Source organism: Scomber japonicus, chromosome 4 (genome assembly GCF_027409825.1).
Source record: "Scomber japonicus isolate fScoJap1 chromosome 4, fScoJap1.pri, whole genome shotgun sequence".
NCBI classification, from domain to species: domain Eukaryota; kingdom Metazoa; phylum Chordata; class Actinopteri; order Scombriformes; family Scombridae; genus Scomber; species Scomber japonicus.
In genome coordinates, this window is record NC_070581.1 from 32,941,997 (window position 1) to 32,960,033 (window position 18,037).

An 18,037-nucleotide genomic window follows, 5' to 3' on the forward strand; every position below is an offset into this window, starting at 1 on the left:
TGTTAGAAAGCTTAGATTCTCCCGATTCATTCAAGACCACTCACGACTTATATGGTTGCTCACAGCCGTAATAGTATTAGCGGTTAGCTCGGCTAGCCACTCAGTTAAAGTAAGAATAGCTATAATGCTACGTACCTTCAAAGTCTTCTCTTTATCCACAACGATCATCTTATGACTCAGGACTTTCTGTACAGCTCGCCAAGGATCCATTCTGCTGAAATATGAAATCCGTTTCCTTCTCATCGAAATACTTTCCTCAATATGTCAACATGTATTTAGTCCAACAGGTAACGTAATACACAAGGAACAAACACGACCTGTTTACGACCGTTAGCCTCTCCTGCTTCTGACGACACCACACACCAGCCAATCGGTGCTTAGGATGAGGCAGCACGTGCCTCCAAAGCCAATGAGGACATGTGACCGACGACAACGACCCGTGGGTTTGATTGACAGCTGTTCCAGCCAATGGAAATATTCGGTGAAATTAAGTTGGTAACCTTTTAGCCAATAGTCTGAGGTTTCCAACGGTGTATGACGTATGACTCTAAACTATCAGTTTGGCTCATAGACTGTAAAAAGAATGGACGTAGCACCCGTGACGTCACCCATTGGTTTGGGGGAGTGTGTTTTGTGCCTCTACTATGGGCATTAGGACTGCGCCATCTTGGATTTTAGTGGGCGTGTACTTTCCATATTTGGAGGAGAGGCGATAACTCTACGGGTCAGCCGGCCGAGATCCCGCCCACTGAACTCGAATTAACCGCGCAGAACGGAGCTAGCCTAAGGCTAATCAGCTAGGCTAGGCTAACAAGCTGCTACTGGCAGCAGCTACACCGCAGTCCAGTCTCCAGCACAGCGAACTGACAGCGACCGACTCGACTGCAGGTAACGTATGGAGTTAGATTTGTTTCATAATGTTGTGTGTGTGCAGATCGACAATCTGTGTGTAAATGTGTAATCTGTAAATATAAACACCTTCCACAAATACAAAAAAAAGATTTGTATACTCACAAAAATATTTTGCAAATATAAAACGGATCTGCAAATACACAAACAAATTCCACAAATATAAAAAATGCATTAAATTAATTTACAAATAAATGAAAAGCATTTGTGAATATCTTCCTAACATTTACAACTTTCAAACAGGCATTTGTGAACTCAGTTTTTATTTGTGGATCTCAGTTCTACGCTTGTGGATTTGCTTTTTACACACACAGAGTTTTGAAACAAACTTTCCACCGGTCCGAACGAAAATCCACTCGTATCACTCGGCCATTTTCGGATAGCAAGTGATCGCCTACTGATGATGTCATTTCCGCATATCAAAGTAAGAGCACGCAGTCTTTCTATGAGCTTTTTAAAATGTTTATCAGCGATAAGTGACGTGCATTCATGGTTTCATGTTAATGTCATACAGTGATTATTAGTGTGTGTTTATTTGTTCTATGTATATTATCTAGCACACACTTTTGTGATGATTAAGATGCATTGTAAATAGACCAGAAGTCATAACAATCCAACCTGTAAAGAGATAGCTTGTGTCATGTTTCACTTACCATTGCATTTATTGTAATCATTCACCCCATTTGTTGTTCTTAGCATAATTGGTATTTTCTATGTATAATCAGTTGGCATTTGTCTTTGTTAGTCCCGTACAGACACTGAGGCCAGTCAACGTTTCATTTATTCTTTCAAAATAAACATATTTTCTAAATATGTCTAACCCGACCCTGGATGAGCAGAAGAGGACGGTAACGGTACGGTAATTTATAGACACAGCTCAAAGTCACCATTTTAAGTTCACTGTTTTATACTGAGGAAAGAAGAGGGTATGTTATATTCATGTAGCACTCAGCCCTGAGAATGAGAGCGTGACAAAGCAGGAAGCCAAGTTAACATGAAGATGTGTTATGTCATCGAGCAATAAGGAACTTAAAGTGAGCAATAAGGTGAGCAATAATAAAGTGAGGAAGTTTTTCAACACATCTCTACGTCACTGCAACAGGCCAACAACTTAAATACTTCAATTACGGATCCAACGATTTAATTTATTCGTTACATCCAAAAAGTAATCAAGTACTCTAATTACCCCCAACAGTGGATGTCACAGTATGTTATATTCATGTAGCGCTCAGCCATGAGAATGAGAGCGAGAGAAAGCAGGAAGCCATGTTGAAATGAAGGCTGGCAACTTAGTTGAGCAATGCAGAACTTAAAGTGAGGAACTTCAATAGTTGGAGGTGTATCAGACGGAAGATACTGAAGTCATAGCAGCAGTTTTCAGCAGTTTAAGGATTTTTCTTCATCAGAAACAACTTCAGAATGAATATCCAGCCTGTTCTGCTCTTCTGCTTCTTATCAGGTGAGGACCGATTACCCGACTGTGTTGTTGCTGAGTAAAATGAGTTGCAGTGTGTAAAGGTGTTACTAGTGTTACACTGTGTTGGAGCATATACTGATCACATGTCATGATCAATGTCTCCACTGTAGTTTTGCCTTAAAAAACTTTAATTTAAACTTAATAATGACCCAATTTCAGCGCCCACGTGAAATAAAAAGCGAGTTACAAATACTTCTGTCGTCAGTCAACGGACGCTTCAGTTATCAACAGTGTCTGCTCTGTGACCATCAGAAGAGAGAGGCAATTTGCACAAGATCGATCTCAATTACTTATAACTTAAAGACTACCACTGTCCCCTAGTTGCTGTGATGTTTCAGTATTTACAGACCAAACTGAGCCGACCCACACGAGCATGTTGAAGCAGAGACTCAGTATGAACACATATGAAGCCTAAAAGATTCACTAACTTTTTTCCACTGGGTGTGAACAGAGGATGAAGCTTTGTTTGACTCTGGGACAGACACAGAGTTTAGGGACAGCGTGCTTGGTGAGACTTATGAAGAGTTTTTGGGGCTCCAGTGAGCATACAGCTGATCACTGTATATTATATTGTATTTAACTCTCTCTACATGTCAATAAGGAAGGCCAACAATGATGAAAACTACAATCACCATGGCAATGTTAGTTAATCACATTGTGAAACACACTATGACGGTGTTTGCAACATAACAGGAAAGGGTAGAGTGACAGTTTTTCTGATGAAATTACATCATCATTGTTGGTAAGGACGGCCCCTGAACCAGTTTCTGAGGTATTATATCCTTTGTAACTGCTTATTACCTTTTCTATGCAGTTAACACAAACCTTTACCATGTACGTTATGCAATGTTATTAAGTAAGATATTAAGGTTTACAGAGTAAGTGAACTGGTATTACAAAGTCCTTACCACATCCTGTTACATCCACAGCACAGCCATCGTATCAAACCTGACCCATACTAGATAAACCGTTGTGATTCATTAGGACAAAGAACAAACACGTCATTTTACACAGACTTCCACATTGTCTGTCGTGAAGTTAAAAAATAGATTTTAAGTAATCAGTCTTGTTATCATTATTATTATTATTGTCTTTCTTCATCAGAAACAACTTCAGAATGAATATCCAGGTTATGTTCACAGAGTCAGTTACCATGGTGACTGACTCAGAGTTTCAGTTACCATGGTGACTGACTCAGAGTTTCAGTTACCATGGTGACTGACTCAGAGTTTGAGTTACCTCTCTTTCTGGAACGGATAACAGAGTTTCCTCATCTCAGGGTTAACATACTCTGAGTTTTCCACATAACCCGCTTTCTGGAATACCCCCCCGGTTCACACCAGACGAGGAAGCGCCGCGATTAGCTGCGAAGCGCAGAGGAGTGGAGCCAGTTTCCTTTCGGCCAATGGCGCTCTGCCTCGCTGCCGGCTCGTGCCGTGCAGCGATCGTTTCGGCGTCTGAGGCCTGTACTACGAAGCTGGATTTTCTCTTATCGAGGTAACTTCAGGGTTAACCCTGGGTTTTCCGTACTACGAAGCTGGTTCACTTCTTACCGGGGTAAATCACCATGGTAACTGATGCTGAACGGCTAACCTGCTCCGGAGCAGGTTATGTTCTGGATAAGAGATCAATGAGTATGAAAGCACCACCTCCTGACCAATCAGTTCTCTTAGAAAATGACCTGCCCATTCTTAAAAGATCCTGTCGACATTGGTGTGCGGATCGTGAGAGGAGCGCTTAGGAGAGAAAGAGTTTTTAGGGACAGATGCAATTTTTTAATTGGCCAAAATATATATTTAAAAAATAATCATTGAGGCACGTGGGGGATATTATTCTGTAGGTTTGACATCCTGAGATCAAAGGATCAGGGAGCATAATAACTGTATTAATTTATTGTAATTGTAAAAAATTGACGAAAACATATATTTGTAAAATAAGCCTTGTGGCACATGAGGGATATTATTCTGTATGTTATACAGTTGGTTTGAAATCATTCACTCAAATGGTTGAAGCGCATAATAGGTTTGTATTTTGAATGTTGAATATTAAACTAACTTAATGTCACTATGAAAGGAAGGGCACTGAGGAAGCGATCTGCCCGAAACGTCTGTGCCGTAATAAAGTGACGTTGTGTGATCAGAGTGTCCGTTTATATTGTCTGATATATTAATATTGTATGATCTCATGAATTTACGCATTAACAGAGTCGGCAATTTTCTGCCAGCATTCCTTCCTGGTTTTTGCTGCAGCAACAGTGTTGCTTTTGGCCTGGATGATGTTTAAATTCTTCATATTTATGAAGAATAATTGTCTGCTCCTCCCATAGACTGTATATAAGAAAGGCTCCTCCATGGTAGAGTAGTCTGCTCTGCAGGGTTTCTGCATGTTTGTGATTGGTCAGACGCTGCAAACACCTCCCCTTTATGTGAGCACACAGTGATCCAGATTGGGTTCAATTACTGAGTTGATAACCAGCTTCATAGTACCGTTTATCCTAGATTGCGAATGTCTGGGTTTGTCAACCCAGGTAATGGAGAGATATCCTGGGTATGTTAATCCAGCTTCGTAGTACAGGCCTCAGGTCTGAAATCACTGCTGTATATTTCACTGTTGTTTTAAAAGCCCTGCTACACTGCAGGGACAAAACATACAATAAATTAGAAATAAAAAGATTACATCAACATATTAAAAGATACATGTCATAATGGTTAGTCTTCATATCTGTCAAAAATAACAGATTAAATGAGAATGAGCCTTCCACTAATGTGTATGTATGTTTGAGGGGGGGGTGGTCAGCACCTTGGAGAGTGGCACTGTACAAAGGTTAACATGATTAAAACAGTATTTGAACAATATTTAACTCATATTGTTGAGATGACACTGATCAGGTTTATATACTTTCAGCAGTTAAATCCCTGCTGAGTTTACCTGTTACTGACTGAACCAAACGATTTTAAAGAGAACTAAACTACAATTTATAGATAAACAAATTCAAAGCACCACGGTGTCTGTGTGGTGCAGCTGCATGCAGGGAGACCTGCAGGAGACGTGAGAATGTGCAGCACAGAGTGAGTTGTTGATGTTTTTGTGGCGAATGAATCATCTGAAGCATCTGAACATCTGTGGTTAAACATCTGTATTAATCTGTTAATGAATGTGGATGATTCTTACAATGTCTGTTATCTACAGCTGTTTATCCTGTAGGACTGATGTGTTGATAAGTCTGCAGCACAGAGCACAGAGCCATTACACACAGCTGATCACTGTTTATTAAATCAGCTGATGACACCAGGCTGCTATAACCACACACACCTTTACACTCATCACACAGTTATAACTCCATGTTCTTCCTTTTTATGAATTACACAGGTTAGCAGCTCATCAGCTAACTTACCTTTCAGCAAAAGTAACTCATGTTTTATTCTTCAAACACATTGCTGAACAAATGTACCGTTATAATAGCAATCTGCCAAAGTGGCAGATTAAAGGGAATGGGAGATGACTCTCTGATTGGTTTACCGAATGTTATGACATATATAGTATATATATAATTCATAGATTATTATGTAATGGTTTTACTGGTCCAGCCCACTTGAGATCAAGTTGAGCTGTATGTGGCTCTTGAACTGAAATGAGTTTTGCACCCCTGCTTTAAATAAACATCTGTTTAATGGGATGTGTCTTTATAACATGAAATATCTGAACAATACATTTAAAAAAGTGCATCATATAATTAGCTTCCAAGTTAATGATGTATTACAAACTGAATGGACGGGCAGGAAACTTTTAAGATAGCAGACAGTCGGACTGTGCCAGAGAGTGTTGGCTGCATCAGAGGAGAGCATGTTGCAGAGCGGAGCGGGAACTTTTTATAAAATCAGCCAGCTGATAAAAACATGTTGATCCCAATAATATGAAAAAAAGCTGATTATCAATTTGGGTGATAATCAGTGGACCCCCACTGTACAGTGTAACCTGCAGACTGCCAGCTAATGTCAATCAAACACTGATACAACCCCAAGCAGACTGAGACACAAACATTTCTGATATTTTCCCTTTTTCTTCATTCTAATACAAAACTACTAATAATATATTTAAAAACATGCTGATATTATTTTTGAATGCAAAGAGGGAAAATAAATGTGATTTCAATTTGACTTTTTATTAATACACATAAAACAAACTAACGTGTTGTAACAGCAGTAGTTAGTGGGAGTAAATTATGTTGCTGAAATAGAAGGAAAGAGTGATTATACAGGCAAGTTTATTTCAGTAACAGACAATCCAAAGTGTTTTACAGAAAACATAAAAAGCATCAAGAAAAAATGTAAAAGACATCTGGAGAAATAAAAGACAAATGAATGAGGACCAAGATGTAATTTAAAATATTAAATTGAATCAAATCATCAGATAAATGTGAGAGTTTATGCTGCATCCATCGAGTCCTTCCTGACAGAATAAATCAAGTCAAATCACAGACTGGTTGAACTGGGCAGCTCCCAGTGTGACTCTGTGGATCAGTGTGGAAATGTTCATTATTGATTGTTGATTTGTTTTCCAACAGTGCTGCAGGATGGAAACATTGGTCTCACCAATGCACAAATCCCCTTTTATACAAGAACTGAAGGACAAAGTATCACAGTTCCATGTTACTTTAACACGACTGGAAGCTGGATGTACTTCTGTAAGGACGAATGTGAAAGCCCTCTTATAACGTTTGGTGACAGTGCTCAAAGTGGCAGAAACAGCCTGAGATATGTAACAACACTTACAGGAAGTCGTCTGGATGTGACCATCACACAGCTGAGAAAACCTGACTCTGGACGTTACCGGTGTGGTTTGACCAATTACAATTTGGGTCCACACCAGGAGTTTAGGATCGTCGTCACAGATGGTGAGTTTCTACTGAAAGTCATGAAAATGTTTCTTCATGTGTCTGGAGGTCAGAGGAAACATTTTTCTGACTGCAGCTGATATTTTAATAACCTGATATTTGGTCTAATAATCACTGTGAAGATTGATACAGTCAGTGTTCATTTACTGTCTCAGTGTTTTTAGGAATGACAATTATAAACTGACTATTTCAGTTTAATGTTGTCATTGTTTTTTAAGGAGGATTTCCTCTTTTCTTTTGTATCGGTGTGTTTCGTTTTTATTTATAGCTCGGATTCTCAGACCTTTCCCACCAACACCAACAGAGTTTCAGAGGAAGCACCACACCTTCATCTTCCACTAAAACCACCAACCAGCATCAAACTGAGACAACAGCTGGAGGTTCAGATACATTTACTAGGGGTTAGCATCTCTCCAATAAGACAATCTGATATATCTAGATATATGGAGTACGATACGAATCAGGAACGATACGTATTAAAGTGGAACGATTCGGTTCGATACTATTCGATGGGATTTCTATACGATTGGATATGATGTAATCTGATAGTTCTTTGTTTAAATTAAACATTACATTTACATTATAAATAACATAAGTCAATCCTATAAATGTGCCATTGCTTACCTTCAAATATAAATATTTTATAAAAGACCAGAGAACTAGTCTTTTTGTTCAGTTCAGAACCATGTCATTGTGTTTATGACTGTAATACATTGCATGTTGAGAACTTTGCAAAGCCCCTCTGTCAATGAAAACAAACTTAATATTCAATTTTATTATTGGCACAAACTCGAACCAAAGAAACTAGTAAAGGAGGTAAAGAAATAAAACAGAGTTCTGTGTAGACTCAGATCAGAGACAGTTTAAACAGACATCCCTTTCAATTGTTTAATTCATAAGTGCTGAGCCAACACAAGAGAGTAAAACCTGGATCCAGCCTGACATTTCCAGTAAAACTTCAAAACCTATAAATATTATTTTACTTTTGGAAAGAGACAGATGACTATTCATTTTAATGCAGTTTGCTCCTCTCTCACTGCGGACTGACGCGCTGTAGATTGGAGTAGGATGACACCCAGAGGTGATTTCTTTAGAGAGGTTTGTCTCTCTTTATTATACAAAGATGCTGAACTTTGTTCTCTATTATAATGTAAAACACAACAAAGTTAGCAGAGTGTTCAGACTTCAGAGCTGTGCTCATACTGGGTCACTGCTGCAGCGTTGCACTTTTACACATCTGCTGTGGCTCAGTTTGGTCTGTAAATACTGAAACATCTCAGCAACTAGTGTCTGAAATACTTCAACACACTGAATCAGCACACACCTCTGAACTCTTCTGGTTTTCTTTTTATTTCTCCGTATGACATACTGCAGCAGTAACAGCTTATCAATAATAAGCTGCAGACACAGCTGTTTACAGGACATTATCGTTCATACTGTGGATAATCACACCGTTATTATAGTTTGTGCTGTTTTACACTCCTACATACTGCAGCGGTTTTTGTCTACTGTTCCGTTCTTCTAGTAAAATTCAAATCTCTTCCAAACTTTGGATTTCAGACTTTAAGCTGCATCATGTCTTTTACTTGTTGTGACGATTAATGTTATATTTATGGGAGAGCGAGAAAGTGAGAGAGCTTCAGAAAGGAGCAGACGGAGCTTTCAGCAGCTGCATCAAACCGATTCATAACTTCATTTTTTCATTAAGAAATAACCCTGCCTCTGGTGGACAAACTATATAACAGGGTTCCTGTTTCTAAAATACATGGGACATATCTATGGTATTTCTGAAGTGTAATTTCAGTAATCAGTTTCAGAACTTGATTTTTATCATGCTTTTGAAATCTTAATTGTTTAGAAAGTTTAAGTTTCATTTTTCATGGTTCAGGGTTCAATAAACATGTTTCTGATTCTGACTTTATAAACTGCAGTAGCTCCCCTACTGCAGCAGTTTGAACTAGTTTCAACACTGTGTTTCTCATCCAGGTGGGATCTTGTATCCGGCGGTTTCTGTGACTGTGGCTGTTTCTGTGACTGTGGCTGTTTCTGTGACTGTGGTTATTGTCCTGTTGGCTGTTTTTCTACCGCTCCTGTACAAATGGAAGAAAAGAAGCTCTAATGGTGAGTTACCTTCCTATTCTATCTCTTTCAATAATTACAAATGAAGAGCAATGAAAACACCTTTGTTGTTCTTTGTCTTCCACAGATGTGAACAGCAGGAGCCATTTAACCGACATAAACATGGAGGTGACTTTATTACTTTGCATCATGGTATCTCTGCTCAAGATGTTTAAATAATATAAATGGCACTGTTGTTTTTTCAGTCCATCGTCCATAAGAACTCTGTTCCAGTCTCCACATTGGGAGAGTCTGACTACGAGAACGAAAATCCATCCTCCACCTACGAGACCCTCAATCCAGCCACCATGTCTCCTGACCAGACGTACTCCACAATCGGACAGCAAATATGATACTTGTTTTGGATTTGGATAAATCATACCACAAATAATATAGTCAAGGCTTATTTTGAGCACCTCTTCCTGCTTTAATATCTAAAATATCATCCACTGTTCTCCCATGTTGTCTTCAACTCCATTAAAGGAACACACCACCATATTCAGCTGTATGCAGACGATGCTTTATTGTATATTGACAATCCTGTAATGTATCCCATAAATACTGTCCGTTTCTGAGCATTACATCGAAGTTTCCGGTTTTAAAATAAACTGGCAGGAATCAGCTATGTGTTATACCCCTGTCCCTAATAGATGTGGTTTATTTTGAGGACATCTTCCTTCTTTAATATCTAAAATATCCTGATCTATTGCCTGTACCGTTTTATATTTCCATTGTTTTTTCTGATGTACTTACTTTATTTTTGTATTGTTTTATTGTTGTTTATTGATCCGTGTTAACTGGCACATGCATCATTGTTTTAATACTATGCTCTATACCTACTGCAAATGTATATATAATACTGCTGTACTAAATATAAAACTGGGAAGAAATAACTGAGGGAGTTTGTGTTGGTATTCTTTCTTGTGCTACTGTAACAGGTTTGAATCAGGTGTGGATAATGATGAGTCAGGGCTTGTTTTCCTGCATTTATTTGCTCCTGCAGAAGACATAAAAACACTTCTGCACTTTCTGCTCCCTCATCAATGCAGCACAGCACTGTGTGATTTAGTTGATTTTCTTTCTTTCTTACACTTTACTAAATAAAAGCTATTAAAACAGACAGAAAACACTTTAATTTAAAACTAATAAATCTCAAACCATAATAACCAATATGGGAACAGTGACACTGTGATTATCTTATGTGTCTCACCTGTTTTGATTACCCCTCGTTTCTCCCTGTGTGTTTAAACCCTGTGTTTTCCCTTTGTCTTCATGGGATCGTCTGTTGACTTGTCATTTGTCCCTGCTTGGCCCTCCTGTGCTGTTCCTCCAGTGAGAAAAAAATCTGATAATAATAATAATAATAATAATACATTTGTGCTACAGAGTAAAAACGACACATAAAATCAGCAATCATATGCTTTTTTAAAAAGGTGGGTTTTCAGGCCACATTTAAAAGTGTCAGTAGCCTGTGGTGCCCTCAGGTGGTCTGGGAGGGCGTTCCAAAGACGGGGGGCGGCGGAGCAGAAAGCCCGATCTCCCATTGTGTGGAGCTTAGTCCTTGGGGTTTTAAGGAGATGGGTGGAGGAAGAACGGAGGGAACGTGTGGATGTCTGAGGAGTGAGGAGGTCCTTGAGGTATGTGGGGGCAGTTCCATGGAGGCACTGGTGGGTGAGGAGGGAGACCTTATACTCAATGCGGAGTGAGACAGGGAGCCAGTGGAGTGTTTTTAGAATGGGAGTGATGTGATTGAATTTCCGCACCCTCATCAGGATCCTAGCAGCGCTGTTCTGGATGTATTGGAGCTTTTGAATGCTCTTGCTAGGGATCCCGATGAGGAGTGTGTTGCAGTAGTCCAGCCTGGAGGAGACAAAGGCGTGAACCAATTGAGTGACGGACGGAGTTGAGCGATGTTCTTGAGGTGGTAGAATGATGATGATATTCTTCCAGGTCAGTGCTCCTTGCTGAGGTGGTGGGTGGGAAGCTGAATCCTAGCAGAATGGTGGTGGTGATGCAATCTTCAGGGGATTGCCACAAAAGTACAGGATGCCATTGGAAGTCATGAGCACTTTCACAAAAGTAAGGTTTTGAATGCAGGTCTTTGTAGTGGAGTATTTTCACAGTGTGGTATTAGTAGGCTACTTTCACCGAAGTAAGGCATTTCAATACGTTGTACACCACTGGTTACAAGATGTTTGTCTTTCTTTATATTTAGAAAATGGAAAAGAAAGGTGCCCAGGCCCCGGCCGACCGCCACACCCAGGCCTCCGGCTGGCCGCCCAGACCAGGCCCAAGCCCCCGCCAGCCTCTGCCGGTTGCCCAGACCAGGCCCCTGGCTGGCCGCCTAGACCAGGCCCAGGCCCCTGCCAGCCTCTGCCGGTCGCCCAGACCAGGCCCCGGCCGACCGCCACACCCAGGCCCCCGGCTGGCCACCCAGACCAGGCCCCCGGCTGGCCGCCCAGACCAGGCCCAGGCCCAGCAGCAGACCATGAGTCGGCAATAAAGTCATTATACAGTGCCAAAATCCAGGTAAAATATATGTTATACAGTCTCTGGGTAAAATAGTACTACGGTTTACTCACCGAAAACACTGCAACACAGAATCCTTTGTCGGTCGGTTAGTACAATCAACAGCACAACGCGTCATATTGCCAGCTAAAAACTACCCGAAAATAGGCAAACAAACACGGACACCGCAGCGCCTGTCTGCTGGATGTAGCCGCGGACCTCTGGGTGTAGCCTAGCCTAGCCTAGCCTAGCCCAGCCGATGCTTTAGCATAGAGCTAACTGCTGGCAACTGTCTGTGAACCTGTGACTCAACGTAACCACGCCCTAATTTATGCCAGAATTTTAAGCCTAAATGACACTTAAACGGTTGTGGTACAAAAAAATTCACCCCCCCCAGAGTGTTCACTGAGGTGGAAACTATCGGTAAAGACCAAAAAAATAAAAGGGACCAGGCTTTAAATATGTTTTTTTAAGCTGTAAAGTCGGCTATTTTAACATGGGGCTCAATGGGAAATTGCTCACTTCTGGTGCCAGCCCCCAGAGGCCTTCCTTCCTTCCTCCTTTCCTTCCTTCCTTCCTTCCTTTCCATTTGGGATGTTTTTACAGATGTTTTGGGCCACTTTAGAAAAAGTCATCAAATTTCAGAATAAAAGACATTTGGGATGTTTTTTGTGTGGAGCTTAGTCCTTGGGGTTTTAAGGAGATGGGTGGATGTCTGAGGAGTGAGGAGGTCCTTGAGGTATGTGGGGGCAGTTCCATGGAGGCACTGGTGGGTGAGGAGGGAGACCTTATACTCAATGCAGAGTGAGACAGGGAGCCAGTGGAGTGTTTTTAGAATGGGAGTGATGTGATTGAATTTCCGCACCCTCATCAGGATCCTAGCAGCGCTGTTCTGGATGTATTGGAGCTTTTGAATGCTCTTGCTAGGGATCCCGATGAGGAGTGCGTTGCAGTAGTCCAGCCTGGAGGAGACAAAGGCGTGAACCAATTTTTCTGCGTCTGCGAGGGTGAGTGACGGACGGAGTTGAGCGATGTTCTTGAGGTGGTAGAATGATGATGATATTCTTCCAGGTCAGTGCTCCTTGCTGAGGTGGTGGGTGGGAAGCTGAATCCTAGCAGAATGGTGGTGGTGAGGCAATCTTCAGGGGATTGCCACAAAAGTACAGGATGCCATTGGAAGTCATGAGCACTTTCACAAAAGTAAGGATTTGAATGCAGGTCTTTGTGTGGTGTGGTATTAGTAGGCTACTTTTACTGAAGTAAGGCATTTCAATACGTTGTACACCACTGGTTACAAGATGTTTGTCTTTCTTTATATTTAGAAAATGGAAAAGAAAGGTGCCCAGGCCCCGGCCGACCGCCACACCCAGGCCTCCGGCTGGCCGCCCAGACCAGGCCCAAGCCCCCGCCAGCCTCTGCCGGTTGCCCAGACCAGGCCCCTGGCTGGCCGCCTAGACCAGGCCCAGGCCCCTGCCAGCCTCTGCCGGTCGCCCAGACCAGGCCCCGGCCGACCGCCACACCCAGGCCCCCGGCTGGCCACCCAGACCAGGCCCCCGGCTGGCCGCCCAGACCAGGCCCAAGCCCCCGCCAGCCTCTGCCGGTTGCCCAGACCAGGCCCCCAGCTGGCCGCCCAGACCAGGCCCAGGCCCAGCAGCGCCTGTCTGCTGGATGTAGCCGCGGACCTCTGGGTGTAGCCTAGCCTAGCCTAGCCTAGCCCAGCCGATGCTTTAGCATAGAGCTAACTGCTGGCAACTGTCTGTGAACCTGTGACTCAACGTAACCACGCCCTAATTTATGCCAGAATTTTAAGCCTAAATGACACTTAAACGGTTGTGGTACAAAAAAATTCACCCCCCCCAGAGTGTTCACTGAGGTGGAAACTATCGGTAAAGACCAAAAAAATAAAAGGGACCAGGCTTTAAATATGTTTTTTTAAGCTGTAAAGTCGGCTATTTTAACATGGGGCTCAATGGGAAATTGCTCACTTCTGGTGCCAGCCCCCAGAGGCCGCGGGGAGGACTGCAGCTTTTTGAACGCGGAAGTGGTCCTCACTCGGAGAACCCACAACTCCCTCCTTGGTTTGGCTGTCCATGGGCGTAACCGGCGCGCTCCACTGCCTGTGCGCGCGCCCGGTGGGACATCTTTATAGCTAAATAAATAGATAGATAAATAGAAATATAGCTAAATTAATAGATATATAGCTACATATGGCAAAGACATACACGGCTGCAGAGGCAGAGAGTTGCTTATGAAATGGAGTGATGAGGAGGCATTTTTTGGTCTTTTGACTCCAGATCTGGACTGCATGAAGCCAAGACATGTGGCTGTGGCCTCATTGTGTCTATATCTCGCTGAGAAGTCCCTGAATGTCTGTACACATGTCATTGTAAAGGCAAACCTATAGGCGAGTAAACAACCCCATCATTGTAACCTCTGCCACTCTTTGTCAGTAAGTCACAGAATCACACAGACACTTGTGATTCTGTGATTCTCCCTCCTTTCCTTCCTTCCTTCCTTCCTTCCTTCCTTCCTTTCCTTCCTTCATTCCTTCCTTCCTTCCTTCCTTCCTTCCTTCCTCTTTCCCTTCCTTCCTTCCTTCCTCCTTTCCTTCCTTCCTTCCTTCCTTCCTTTCCATTTGGGATGTTTTTACAGATGTTTTGGGCCACTTTAGAAAAAGTCATCAAATTTCAGAATAAAAGACATTTGGGGTGTTTTTACAGATGTTTTGGGCCACTTTAGATAAAAGTCATCAAATTTCAGAATAAAAGACATTTGGGATGTTTATACAGATGTTTTGGGCCACTTTAGAAAAAGTCATCAAATTTCAGAATAAAAGACATTTGGGATGTTTTTACAGATGTTTTGGGCCACTTTAGAAAAAGTCATCAAATTTCAGAATAAAAGACATTTGGGATGTTTTTACAGATGTTTTGGGCCACTTTAGAAAAAGTCATCAAATTTCAGAATAAAAGACATTTGGGATGTTTTTACAGATGTTTTGGGCCACTTTAGATAAAAGTCATCAAATTTCAGAATAAAAGACATTTGGGATGTTTTTACAGATGTTTTGGGCCACTTTAGAAAAAGTCATCAAATTTCAGAATAAAAGACATTTGGGATGTTTTTACAGATGTTTTGGGCCACTTTAGAAAAAGTCATCAAATTTCAGAATAAAAGACATTTGGGATGTTTTTACAGATGTTTTGGGCCACTTTAGAAAAAGTCATCAAATTTCAGAATAAAAGACATTTGGGATGTTTTTACAGATGTTTTGGGCCACTTTAGATAAAAGTCATCAAATTTCAGAATAAAAGACATTTGGGATGTTTTTACAGATGTTTTGGGCCACTTTAGATAAAAGTCATCAAATTTCAGAATAAAAGACATTTGGGATGTTTTTACAGATGTTTTGGGCCACTTTAGATAAAAGTCATCAAATTTCAGAATAAAAGACATTTGGGATGTTTTTACAGATGATTACAGATGTCTCAGACTATGTGAGATCTGTGCTGCTCACAACTTGGGCATGTCGTTTAGGCTAAAAACATAAAAAATAGCCTGAATACACATTTTGTTTATTTCTTTATTTATTCTCTCTCTTTTCTCATCTTTTGTATTGTGACCTCTGACCTTAGTGAACTGGATTAACTTGATCCTAACTCTAACCTCTGAGTCGTCGCCTGCATCTCTGATTTGTTGAGAAACTGAAATCACATCTGTTGTTTTTACTCATTAGCGGCCGTTTCCTCCAGCTGGAGAAACAATCAGCCAATCAGAGCCCCATGAACAGTGATGTCATAGTTATATTTCTACCTGTTAAACTCAGAGAGAAGAAGAAGAAGAAGAAGAAGAAGAAGAAGAAGAAGAAGAAGAAGAAGAAGAAGAAGAAGAAGAACGCTGTCATTTAAAGTGACATCAAATAGTTTAATGTAATATATTAGTCTCATTAAACTGGATGAAACTTCCTGTCGTCCTCCCGGGTCAAATTGACCCCGTCTGTCCCGACTGTTCCTTCTTTCCTTCATTCCTTCCTTCCTTCTACCCTCCTTCCTTCTTCCTCCCTCCCTCCCTCCCTCCTTCCTTTCCTTCCTTTCCTTCCTTCCTTCCTTCCTTCCTCCATTCCTCCCTCCCTCCCTCCCTCCTTTCCTTCCTTCTTCTTTCCTCCCTCTCTCCCTCCCTCCTTTCCTTCCGTCTTCCTTCCTCCATCCTTTCCTTCCTTCTTCCTCCCTCCCTCCTTTCCTTCCTTCTTTCTCCCTCCCTCCCTCCATCCTTTCCTTCCTTCTTTCCTTCCTTCCTTCCTTCCTTCCTCCCTTCCTTCCTCCTTCCTTCTTCCTCCCACCCTCCCTTCCTTCCTTTCCCTCCCTTCCTTCCTTCTTCCTCCCTTCCTTCCTTGACTCAAGGACAACAGGAGGGTTAAAGGTGTTTTCTTCTTCTACTCCTTCAACAATCTATCGGCCTAAATACCCCCCTCCTCTTCTTCCTCCCCCTCCTCTTCTTCCTCCCCCTCCCTCCCTCTCCTCCCCCCTCCTCCTCTTCTTTAACCCCAGACATTGGCATCGCACTCCTCTGCAAACCACAGCTATGTTGAATGTCTACATTTCAATTTTCTACGTTGATCTCTACATCCATGTTGATTGGATCCTTCCTCCTTTCCTTCCCTCCTCTCTTTCCTTCTTCCTCCCTCCCTCCCTCCCTCCTTTCCTTCATTCCTTCCTTCTCCCTTCCTTCTTACTTTCTTTCCCTTCTTCCTCCCTCCTTTCCTTCCTTCCTCCCTCTCTGCCTTCCTACTTCCTTCCTCCCTCCTTTCCTTTCCTTCCTTCTTTCCTTCCTTCCTTCCTTCCTTCCTTTCCTTTCTTCCCTCCTCCCTCCTTTCCTTCCTTCCTCCCTCCCTTCCTTCTTACTTTCTTTCCCTTCTTCCTCCCTCCTTTCCTTCCTTCCTCCCTCTCTGCCTTCCTACTTCCTTCCTCCCTCCTTTCCTTTCCTTCCTTCTTTCCTTCCTTCCTTCCTTCCTTCCTTTCCTTTCTTCCCTCCTCCCTCCTTTCCTTCCTTCTTCGTCCCTCCCTTCCTTCCTTCCTTCCTTCCTCCTTTCCTCCCTCCCTCCCTCCCTCCTTTCCTTCCTTCTTCCTCCCTCCCTCCCTCCCTCCTTTCCTTCCTTCCTTCCTTCCTTCCTCCCTCCCTCCCTTCCTTCCTTCTGCCCTCCTTTCCTTCCTTCTGCCCTCCTTTCCTTCCTTCTTCCTTTCCTTCCTTCTTTGACTCAAGGACAACAGGAGAGTTAAAGGTATTTTGTTCTTCTATCGGCCTAAATACCCTCCTCCTCCTCCTCCTCCCCCCTCCTCCCCCCTCCTCCTCCTCTCTCACCCCAGACATTGGCATCGCACTCCTCTGCAAACCACAGCTATGTTGAATGTCTACATTTCAATCTTCTACGTTGATCTCTACATCCATGTTGATTGGATCCTTCCTCCTTTCCTTCCCTCCTCTCTTTCCTTCTTCCTCCCTCCCTCCCTCCCTCCTTTCCTTCATTCCTTCCTTCTCCCTCCTCCCTCCCTCTTTTCCTTCCTTCTGCCCTCCTTTCCTTCCTTCTCCCTCCCTCCCTCCTTCCTTTCCTTCCTTCCTTCCTTCCTTCCTCCCTCCCTCCCTCCCTCCTTTCCTTCCTTCCTTCCATCCCTCCCTCCTTCCTTCCTCCCTCCTTTCCTTCCTTCCTTCCATCCCTCCCTCCTTCCTTCCTCCCTCCTTTCCTTCCTTCCTCCCTCCCTCTCTCCCTCCCTCCCTCTTTTCCTTCCTTCTTCCTTCCTCCCTCCCTCCCTCCCTCCTTTCCTTCCTTCTTCCTCCCTCCTCCCTCCCTCTTTTCCTCCCTTCTTCCTCCCTTCTTCCTCCCTCACTCCCTCCCTCCCTGCCTCCCTCCCTCCTTTCCTTCCTTCCTTCTTCCTCCCTCCTCCCTCCCTCCTTTCCTTCCTTCTTCCTCCCTTCCTTCCTTGGCTCAAGGACAACAGGAGGGTTAAAGGTGTTTTCTTCTTCTACTCCTTTAACAACCTATCAGCCTAAATACCCCCCCCCCTTCTTCCTCCCCCTCCCTCCCTCTCCTCCCCCCTCCTCCTCCTCTTTAACCCCAGACATTGGCATTGCACTCC